Genomic DNA, 9,620 nt, shown 5'->3' on the forward strand with positions numbered 1-9,620 from the left:
CGTAATTGCGCTGCGCATCCCTTCACCTTATAAACACTCACCCACGCGGTCATTATCTCCTCTTCCACCTCGCCATCTCGCTCAAACCCTAGCGCCACCGCTAGCTCGAGTCGATGCCGGAGACAAAGTGCTTAGCTATCGCGACCTCTTCAACAACGTCTTCACGCCGGCCACGGACCTCATCTTCTCCGCCGCCGCCGTAGGTGTCTTCCGCCGCCAAGTTAGGGCACGGGAGATTGGACTGCTTGGCATCCATTCCGCCTCATCTAGTAGTTATTCACGTGGTAAATAAACTCGCTTTTTTGATCTGTTGAATCTGTCCACTTCACCCAAAAGTGGTTTCTAAACTTCCAAATCTTGATCTTTCTATTTCTGCATCACATAACTTGCAAGTATATTTACTTATGCCTCACAACTAGTTAGATTCCTCACTTGTACTTATTCATGGATTCGTACAAATCTAGAACCAACTCACTTCAAATAAGTGAATGTCTTCGCGCTATGAGGTCAATGTCTTCAAACTAATTTAACTTCAAAATCTTCTGAGAATGCATATGACCTCTTCCCCTTCCCTCGCATCTCTAATGCTGTCACAGGTACATGTCCGTGGGAGAATCCCTTGGTTCTCATAGTCTGTATTCATTTCTAGAATACTTACATCATCACATTGAATCTCCTGAAGCCAGTTCTTGTTTGACAAGTCATCAAAAGCCTTTCACTATTTTGAAGCCTTTCAGTCTGAATATAATGGCAACTGAAAAATATGCAAGGAAAGGTGGCAGGCAACACCGTGGAAATACTACACTATATCTGCCCCCAGATCTGTATGAACTATACAAGTCTGATCCTAAGGAGAACTACAATAAGCGAAAATCCCGAATCCAATGGATCAGAAGATATAGGGCAGAGGAATGATCCAAGTATCACTTCGTAACTCCTGAGTATGTAGAGAAGAATGCTATCAAGCGCCCATGGGGCAACATTCTCTATAGAAAACTTCAACCTCAGACGAAGGCTGGAGCCATTGCTCAAGGCTTCTACCCTTGCATGGTCCGAGGACCTTAGCCTGATAATGCCGACCCATCATCTCTTCGATGATGTCATGAAGATGATCTATTCAAGCACAACTATCAGTTTGCAAAGGAGTATGCTTCCAAGTACAAAAAGGCATTCGGACTCAACTTCAACCCTGGTCCGTCTCCTTCAGGGCCTGATGGTACATGTGAAGCCAATCCAAATGTCATCGGCCCCTTCAATGGCTTCGATGGACTTCTCTCCCATGTTGCATCTCAAAGGGCCACAGTTGATCAATCTGCTGATGATGCAGACTCTGAGGATGCTCCTGTGCTCCTGAAGGAGCAGAAGAAGAAAACAAAAGCTTCAAAGCTCGCTGCTGCTCCCTAAGCTTCTACTGTGAAGCCATTGAAAATTGCACCACCTGAACCCAGTGTGCAGTCTGAAGATCTATCTCGCGTCTCCAAGAAGACCAAGAAGCCCATGAATATTTCTGGGCATGACCTTACTCCTGCTGCCATTCTGCGCAATGAAGACAACACTGTTGATCTATCAAGTGATGAAGATCTTGCTGATGATGCTCTAGAAATGTTGATCAAGAGCAAACATGAGGTAGAGATCTTCCAAGATTTGCCTTTGTTTGATGCAGATATACTCAATAACTTCATTGATGAATGGTTTGAGGATCAAAGCATCAACATTGATGATTTGCAGCTGCCAGTGGACATCAGCGTCACCTTTCAAGGAGCTATTGCCAATGAACTTGCCATAGCTTGGAAAATTGTTGAGTTGAAGAACAAGATCGACTATGAGAAGGCTTAATTCAAGAAGCACATCGCCAAGCTCAGCATTGCTGATGTGCAAAACTTCAAGCGAATGCTGCATGACCTCAAGTACTAGTTCAATAAGAAATGTGAGGAAGCAAAAGGATCCCGTGAGCGCATGACGTACTATGCACAGAATTGTGTGCAAGAGCACAATGAGGCTGAGAAGAGAAAGGCACTTGGGCGTCCTGGCATTGAACCCAAGATGGCTGCCAAGAAGAACTAGAAGTCTGCTAAAGCTAAATCAGAAGCTTCACAACAGGGCCAGCCAAGCATTGTCTTCCTTGCCAGCATGACTGGCTCGAAACCAAAGGTCCCCTTAGTAGATTCAGAGCAAAAGAAGACAAGGCAAGCTGAAGCTGAAGCCACGAAGAGGAAGCATAATGATACCTCTGATGCTGCTCCCTCCAAGAAAAAGTTGAAGACAAAGGATTCAAAGTCTTCAAGAAAAGAGTGTGTTGCTGCCCAAGAGCCCCTTAATGTTGAACCAATTTTTGTTGCTCTACCTGCCTCCACCAACTGCGTATGCCGTCTTGTGATTCATGAGCCTGCTTCCACAGAGGCTCCAGAAAGTGAAGAGATTCCAGCTGCTGAACCCAACGCAGCTGAAGACATTGGTCATGAAGACAATGTTGTTGATGATGAAGTGCTTCCTTAGCTTGAGCCCAAATCGGTATCATCGCCTGCTCTTACAAGCAATGAACTCATAAGCATTGGTCGTCCCTTGACGCCAACTGCACAAGATGATTTATGGGCTGAGCAACAACCATACACCCCTTGAATGATGATGATGAGATCCCCCGTACTCCACCAACTCAAGTTACCACTCTGGTACTTGATGATGACTACATGGAACAGACCACTCCCTCACCAAAGGCATCACCCGCATTCCGCAGGCTTCACAAAGGCATCAGGCCCTAGGTCTCCATGCCAAGCATTCCAGAAGAAGATGTGCAATAAACCAGCTCAGTAGCATGCCAAGTGTTCCCTGAAGCCACTCCTTCTACGTCTGCTCATGAGTCTGAAGCTAAAGCTGCTGAAGACATTCCGGCTGCATTAGCCGAAGAAGAAAAATAAGAAGAAAGAGAAGTTATTCCCGCTGTCAGTGATCCAGTCGTTCCGGAAGAGAATGTGATCGGGCCAGACCCTCTAGTCGTTGAAGCCATGGAGATTGAAACCTATGAGGCTGCCACCACCATCACCACTGAAGCCAATGACACTATCATGGCTGAAGACAATGTGGAGCCCGACGCCAATGCTGCCCCTAAAGGTAATGTGAAACCTACCACTTCTGATGTAGCCGTTCCTCCACCAAGGCCTCATACAATGGAACGCGTGTACAATCGTGGTGGTGAGCTTGTCACGGTGAGATGGCCTATTATGGTTCCACCCACTACCCCCGACCCCCAGTATGATTATCATGTGGAGCAAAGGCCTCAAACTCAGAAGCTAAAGCAAAGAATGCCAAGGCTTCCTAGTTCTGCAATAACCCAAGGCTCATTCAGTGTGCTCAGCTTCAGAGAGCACAACACATTCTTTGACAGCGCCAAGAACCCATAGAAGAAGCCCAAGATATCCTCTGAGAGGTTTTGGAGCCATCAGGAATGAAGCTATTACTCATGCATTCTATACAACCAAGACCAGATTTTTCCTCATAAGCATCTGGATTGTGATGCTATTGCTGGGCTGCCTTGCCTTGAAGAGGCCCTTGACTGCTTCAAAGATGTTGGGCTGCTGCCATTTGTGACTGACAAAGAGCACTGGAATGAAGAGCTTCTGCTGCAGTTTTATGCCACATTGCACATTCGAGGCTACAACAGGGATTCGAAGACTTGGATCCTTGAGTGGATGATAGGTGATGTACATCATGAAGCCAAAGCTCAGGACATCATTGAGCTTACTTCCCTACCCACTCCTCGTGAGTTATTTGAACCAGGTTGTCAACTTCATCAGAATGAATTGCATAGCATCTTTCAGAAGCCAGAGCCAAATATGAGCCAGATGCTGAGTATGATGAAGCCATTGCCCCATGACGCCGAATACCCAAAGGAGTTCTTTGTCAAGGACCTCGAGTACTTGCCACTCACAATATATCATATTCTGAGGCATACTTTGTGGCCTATCAAAGGCAACTCTTCTGAAGCCAAACTCTAAGGCGCCATGAAGACATTGGTCTTCTACATCATCAATGGCATTAGATTCAATACACAAGATTTCTTCATTCGCCAACTGGCTGCTTCTGGCATTGATCTCTTTGGACTGAAGTTATATGCTCCATGGGTGATGCGCTTGATCAAGCTTCATTCAACAATCAACTATCAACCATCAATGCGTAACCATGTTGTATTTTTGCCTGATGTTGATATGGACTATGAAGCCATCTATCCTGAACCTGCCAAGAAGCCACTCCACTTACAAACTGTAGAATATCAAAGCTTCACTCAGCCAATTGAAGGCATTCATGTGCGAAATTCTGCTACTCCTGCTTATCCTCTGGCTGGCAACTTGCATCTGCCGCATCAGGCCAACACTGAGGCCACTGGCAGTACAATTGCTCAAAGGCCTCAGAAGCGTCCCCGTGTCCTCAACGACCATGAGCTTCTTGTCTCCCTACATCACAAGCAGGATAGGCATCATGACTGGCTGAAGCGCCAATTGCGGAGTCTTATGGTTGATGTAAATCACATCCCCAACTTGGCCACCAAGAATTCATTCATTGTGCATGAAGCCTGTCAGCGGTCCTGGAAGAGCCTCACACTGCTCTGCTCTGAAGATGATCTTTGAGAAGATGGCTTCACAGAGAAATTCAAGTTTGACTCCAGGCCACCACAATCTGCAAGTTGGCGTCCAACACCGTCTATTTAAGATTCTGATTTCTCATCTTCGACTGCAACTGTTGTTGCGAGAGTCGTCGATGAAGAAGACGACGCCACTTCACTAGCAATGGCTTCACTGCACCACGACTCTGCATCAGGCCTGTCTGCACTGCCCAACTCTAACATCGACCTTGTTGCTCCAACATCTTATCTAACTGGGAACGAGTAGATCCTCTATGTCTTCAAACCTTTTTGGTCCCTACTGACAAAAGGGGGAGAAGCATCTGAGGTTGATAGTCTTCAAGCGGGTCCATATGGGGTGGTTGCATTATTTTTGCTAAGTTCTTACAACTCCCATTTTGAAAATGTTTTGCTCTTGAGTTGTAACACTTAAACTTGATGGTCGTCTCCTACTTTTGCTGCTACTTTGTGATGTGATGATAAATTCCGCATGAAGTCATTCTGCAGACGCCCATTTCTCATTATGCATTTCATTATCTTCATTATTCTTATGTATGCATGATGACTTGTCTTCATATGTTGAAGAGGATCTCCACAAAATAAAACCTGCCATGTGCATTTGTATTCAAAAGCAAACTACTTATATGCACATCTTCAGGGGGAACCTTTCACAACTTATGAAGACAATGACTTTGATCTTTAACTTTCACCTACTTTTATCCCCGTTGAAAACTTCAACCAGTTTGTCATCAATCACCAAAAAGGGGGAGATTGTAAGTGCATCTAGTGCCACCCCAAGTTGGTTTTGGAGTATTGACGACAAACTTGGTTGAGGGACTAATGTGTTTGTTTGAATTGCAGGGTAACACAGGTAGTAGTCCCTTATTGATTCAGTTTACCTACCAGAGATGGCCCCTCAAAATGTGTGAAGACATTGAAGACAATGGTGGTTCGTGAAGACATTCACGATGAAGATAATGACATGTGAAGACATTCACTTGAAGATTATGGAGTGTGAAGACATAGTTGTTTTGTAGTTTCCTTTTCTTCTTTATTGAGTCATTGGAACCACCGTACTGCTAAGTGGGGTCCAAGTGAACAAAGTCAGATGACTAAAGTGATGCTCAACCAAAATCCTATGTCTTCGAGCGAAGACAATGAGAGAAAATCTTATCCAGAGCTGGATGAGTCAGCTTTGCTTGTAGTCCAAGCGAAGCTACCATGTGTCTTTGAAATCCGACCGTTGGACATGCGTCAGTTCCTTAGTGACCCAGGGTCATTTCGGACATATCAGGTCGGGTTGCCTTCTGGCTATAAATAGCCCAACCCCCTTCACCATAAATTGGTGGCTGCTCAGAGTTAGTGCATGACTTTTGTCGTTTGATAGCAACCCACCTCTGAAGCATTTGATAGAGAGATCCTTGCGAGGACAAAGCCCAAAACACCAAGAGCCAAAGAGTGTTAGGCATCACTGAAGTCTTTCTGTCCGCGTGACCTGAAGACTTGTTACACTTGAGGACTGTGAATCCTCCAGCCGGTTAGGAGTCGCATTCTGAGCATCCACGAGCCATTATGGATCACTGGTGAACAAGGTCTGTGAAGGTTTGGAAGTCTACCTTGAAGACTTACTGTCGTTGCAACAGACGTAGGGCCTGTTTGTTGGATATCAGGTTCCGGCAAAACCCTTAAGGTTCAAACTCTGGGGTGCGCATGGAAATCTTCTCTCTACCGATTCACGCCCACAACCTCGCCGCGATTCTAATCTAGCACGATGAACAACACAAGAGACACAAGGTTTATACTAGTTCGGGCCACCATTGTGGTGTAATACCCTACTCTAGTGTGTGGTGGTGGATTGCCTCTTGGGCTAATGATGAACAGTACAGAGGAAGAACAGCCTCATGAGGAGAGGTGTTCTTGTGGTGTGGATGAGCTAGGTCTCGGTCTGATTCCAGATGATCCTCCCTGCTACTGCGGTGGCTAGCCTTATTTATAGAGGCCCTGGTCCTCTTCCCAAAATATTTAGCGGGAAGGGAGCCAACAACGACCATTTTGTAAGGGGACAGCTAGTACAAGCTATCCTGACTAAAGGTGGTCTTCGACTGCCAAAGGCACTGGTGATGACGCCGTCTTGGGCTCCGTGGTGACCTCCTTCCTGCCGCTCTGTTGGTCTTGGTCTCGTTGCACCAATATGGAAAACTTTGCTTGATTCCTCGGTACTCCACGCCTGTGATGGCCCCCTTTGCACCAAAGAGGAAACAAGGACACTGCACGGGCTGGCGCCCGCCTGGTCTTGGTCGTCATGGCTTGCGTCATGAGCACCTTGCGAGGTACCCCTTGCCTTGATCTCTCAGCCTCCCCGCAAGCCTGCCTGGTGAGGCCGCCCCTGAGGAGGCCTTGTGTCATCTACCCCGCGAGGCTTGGCCCCTCGCGAGGGTCTTGAACTTGGGTTGATGAAGACGGGCTGTACCGGGGCGCTGGCGAGCCATGCTACAGGCCGCACACATGCAAGTCTGGGGACCCCCATTTCCAGAACCCGACAGTAGCCCCCCGGGCCCAAGGCGCGCTCGGACTTGGCTTAGCAATGAAGCCAAAGGGCAAGTGAGGAGCGCCGCGCGCCCCAATAGCCTGCGGCCTTGGTCGACGCGTGGCGACTAATTGGACGTGGGCATCTCCACTTCCCCATGCTGCCTCGGCAACTGCCCGATTTGACGAGTCCCTGCTACATGCAAAAAGAGTCATCATTACCTATGATCATGGAGGCCGATGGTTGGCCTCCCTTGGGCTATAAATGGGGAGGGGCGAAAGCCGCCATTGGCCATCTCTTCTTGCTCCGCCTGCTTCTTCTTCCTTGCTCCACCTCCATCACTACAAAAAAAAGACATATCCGTGACATTTTGGGCCGAACGAATTTTTTTCCTGTCATACATATGACACTTCTATGACGATAATTGTGACAAAACCCGGTATCATCATAGATGTGGTGGGCTCCTACTTCTATGACAAAAAATCATGACAGAAAATGGGCTTTTCGTCCTAGGTAGGCCGGAGACGTAGCTGCATGACATTCTTTGGGCCGTCCATGACAGAAAAAACCATGGTAGAAGCGAGGGCGAGGAAAATTTCGGTGAGTTCCCGGTTACGGTGGGAGGTCGGGGGCCGAGCGATGCGCGTTTCTCTCGTACACGTACGCGCGTGTGTGTGAGGCCTTGGCCCTAACTGAACCCGAGCGAGGCGTTGGGCTCTCACTGAATCCCAGCGATTGCACTGCAAGCTACGTGTTACTGAACCCGATCGATCGATTGATGGCTGTTAACTAAACCCGATCGAGCGATTCCTTCGGTACTGCTGCTAACTGAAGCCGATCGATTGGATGAATAGTGAGCGTTGCAGGGGGGGTTGGATGAACAGTGAGCGGTGGGGGTGGATGCAGGACCCCGTGACGTTGCCTCTAGATGAACAGGACGACCCCGTGGAGGGTTGGATGAACAGTAGACGGTGGAGGGGTGCCCGTGGAGGGGTGGTTGAACAGTAGCCAGTGGAGTAGCGTGCGGTGGAGACTGGATGAACAGGAGCCCGTGGAGGCTGGAGGAGGTCGACGGTAGCCCGTGGAGGCTGGAGGAGGTTGATAGTGGAGATGAACAATATCCTGTGGAGTCCCGTTTTGCGGTATGCCACACCCCTCCCAATGAACAGGACCCCAGTTTCGACCGTAGCGCTCCAACACAAGTCCGTTTTGTCCGTTTTGCGGAACGCCACACCCCTCCCGATCAACAGGGCCCCCGTTTCGACCGTAGCGCTCCAACACAAGTCCGTTTCGTCCGTTTTGCGGTACGCCACACCCCTCCCGATCAACAGGACCCCCATTTCGACCGTAGGAGGTCCATTTCCTCCGTTTTGCGGTACGCCAGACCCCTCCCGATGAACAGGATCCCGTTTCGAACATGGCCGGTCGAACACAAGGCCGTTTCCTCTGTTCTGCGGTACGTTAGGCCTCGTTTCAATCGCCTGTTCCGTCCAAGCCCTCCCGATGAACACGATGACGCTCCGTTCCGACCCAGCCGGTTGGCTCCCCATGAACATGACGATGACGCTGTTTATCCATTCCAACCTAGCCATGTACACGAGCCCTGGCCGTACATATGTGCGAGTAGGCATTCGAGACCCCGCACGTATGTACGTACGTGGCCGTATTTTCTTTCTTGCACCCTGGCCGTTGTACGTACGTGTACATGCTACATGCGCGCCTCTACTACGACATGTGTGCGCCTCTACTACGACACGTGTGTGCCTCTACATCCACCAGTATGTACGTACACGTTCGCGACCAGAATGATAATGCTACGTACGCTTCGACCAGGTGGGTCCCGACTATCAGGCACTTCCTTGCGTGCGAAAATGTAGCTGGTGGGTCCCAGCAGTCAGGGAGGCACTTCCTTGCGTGCGAAGATGTAGCTAGTGGGTCCCAGCAGTCAAGGGGGCACTTCCTTGCGTGCGAAGATGTAGCTGGTGGGTCCCAGGAGTCTGGGGGGCGAATCATTTTTTCTAGATGCACTTCCTTGCGTGCGAAGATGTAGCTGGTGGGTCCCAGCAGTCAGGGGGGCAAATTGTTTTTTTGCCCGGGCAGACTTCCTTGCATGCGAAGGTGTAGCTGGTGGGTCCCAGCAGTCAGGGGGGCAAATAGTTTTTTTGCCCGAACGCACTTCCTTGCGTGCGAAGATGTAGCTGGTGGGTCCCAGCAGTCAGGGGGAAACATTTTTTCACGAAATACAGTGGCCCATACGGTGGGTCCCAGCTGTCAGGTGGAGGAATCATTATTTTCTGCGTAATAAGGAGGCACTTCCTTGCCGCGGTCGTGGACCCAGCTGTTAGCCTCTCCACGTTCGTGGACCCATCCGAAGGAAGTCGTTCCTTGACCACGCTGACCACGCCGCACTGAGAGCACCACGGCGGTGGATGACGGCGAGGCCTAGGAAGGGTACGACGCGGAGCCAGGGAAGACGCG

This window comes from Triticum aestivum, chromosome 4B (genome assembly GCF_018294505.1).
Source record: "Triticum aestivum cultivar Chinese Spring chromosome 4B, IWGSC CS RefSeq v2.1, whole genome shotgun sequence".
NCBI classification, from domain to species: Eukaryota; Viridiplantae; Streptophyta; class Magnoliopsida; order Poales; family Poaceae; genus Triticum; species Triticum aestivum.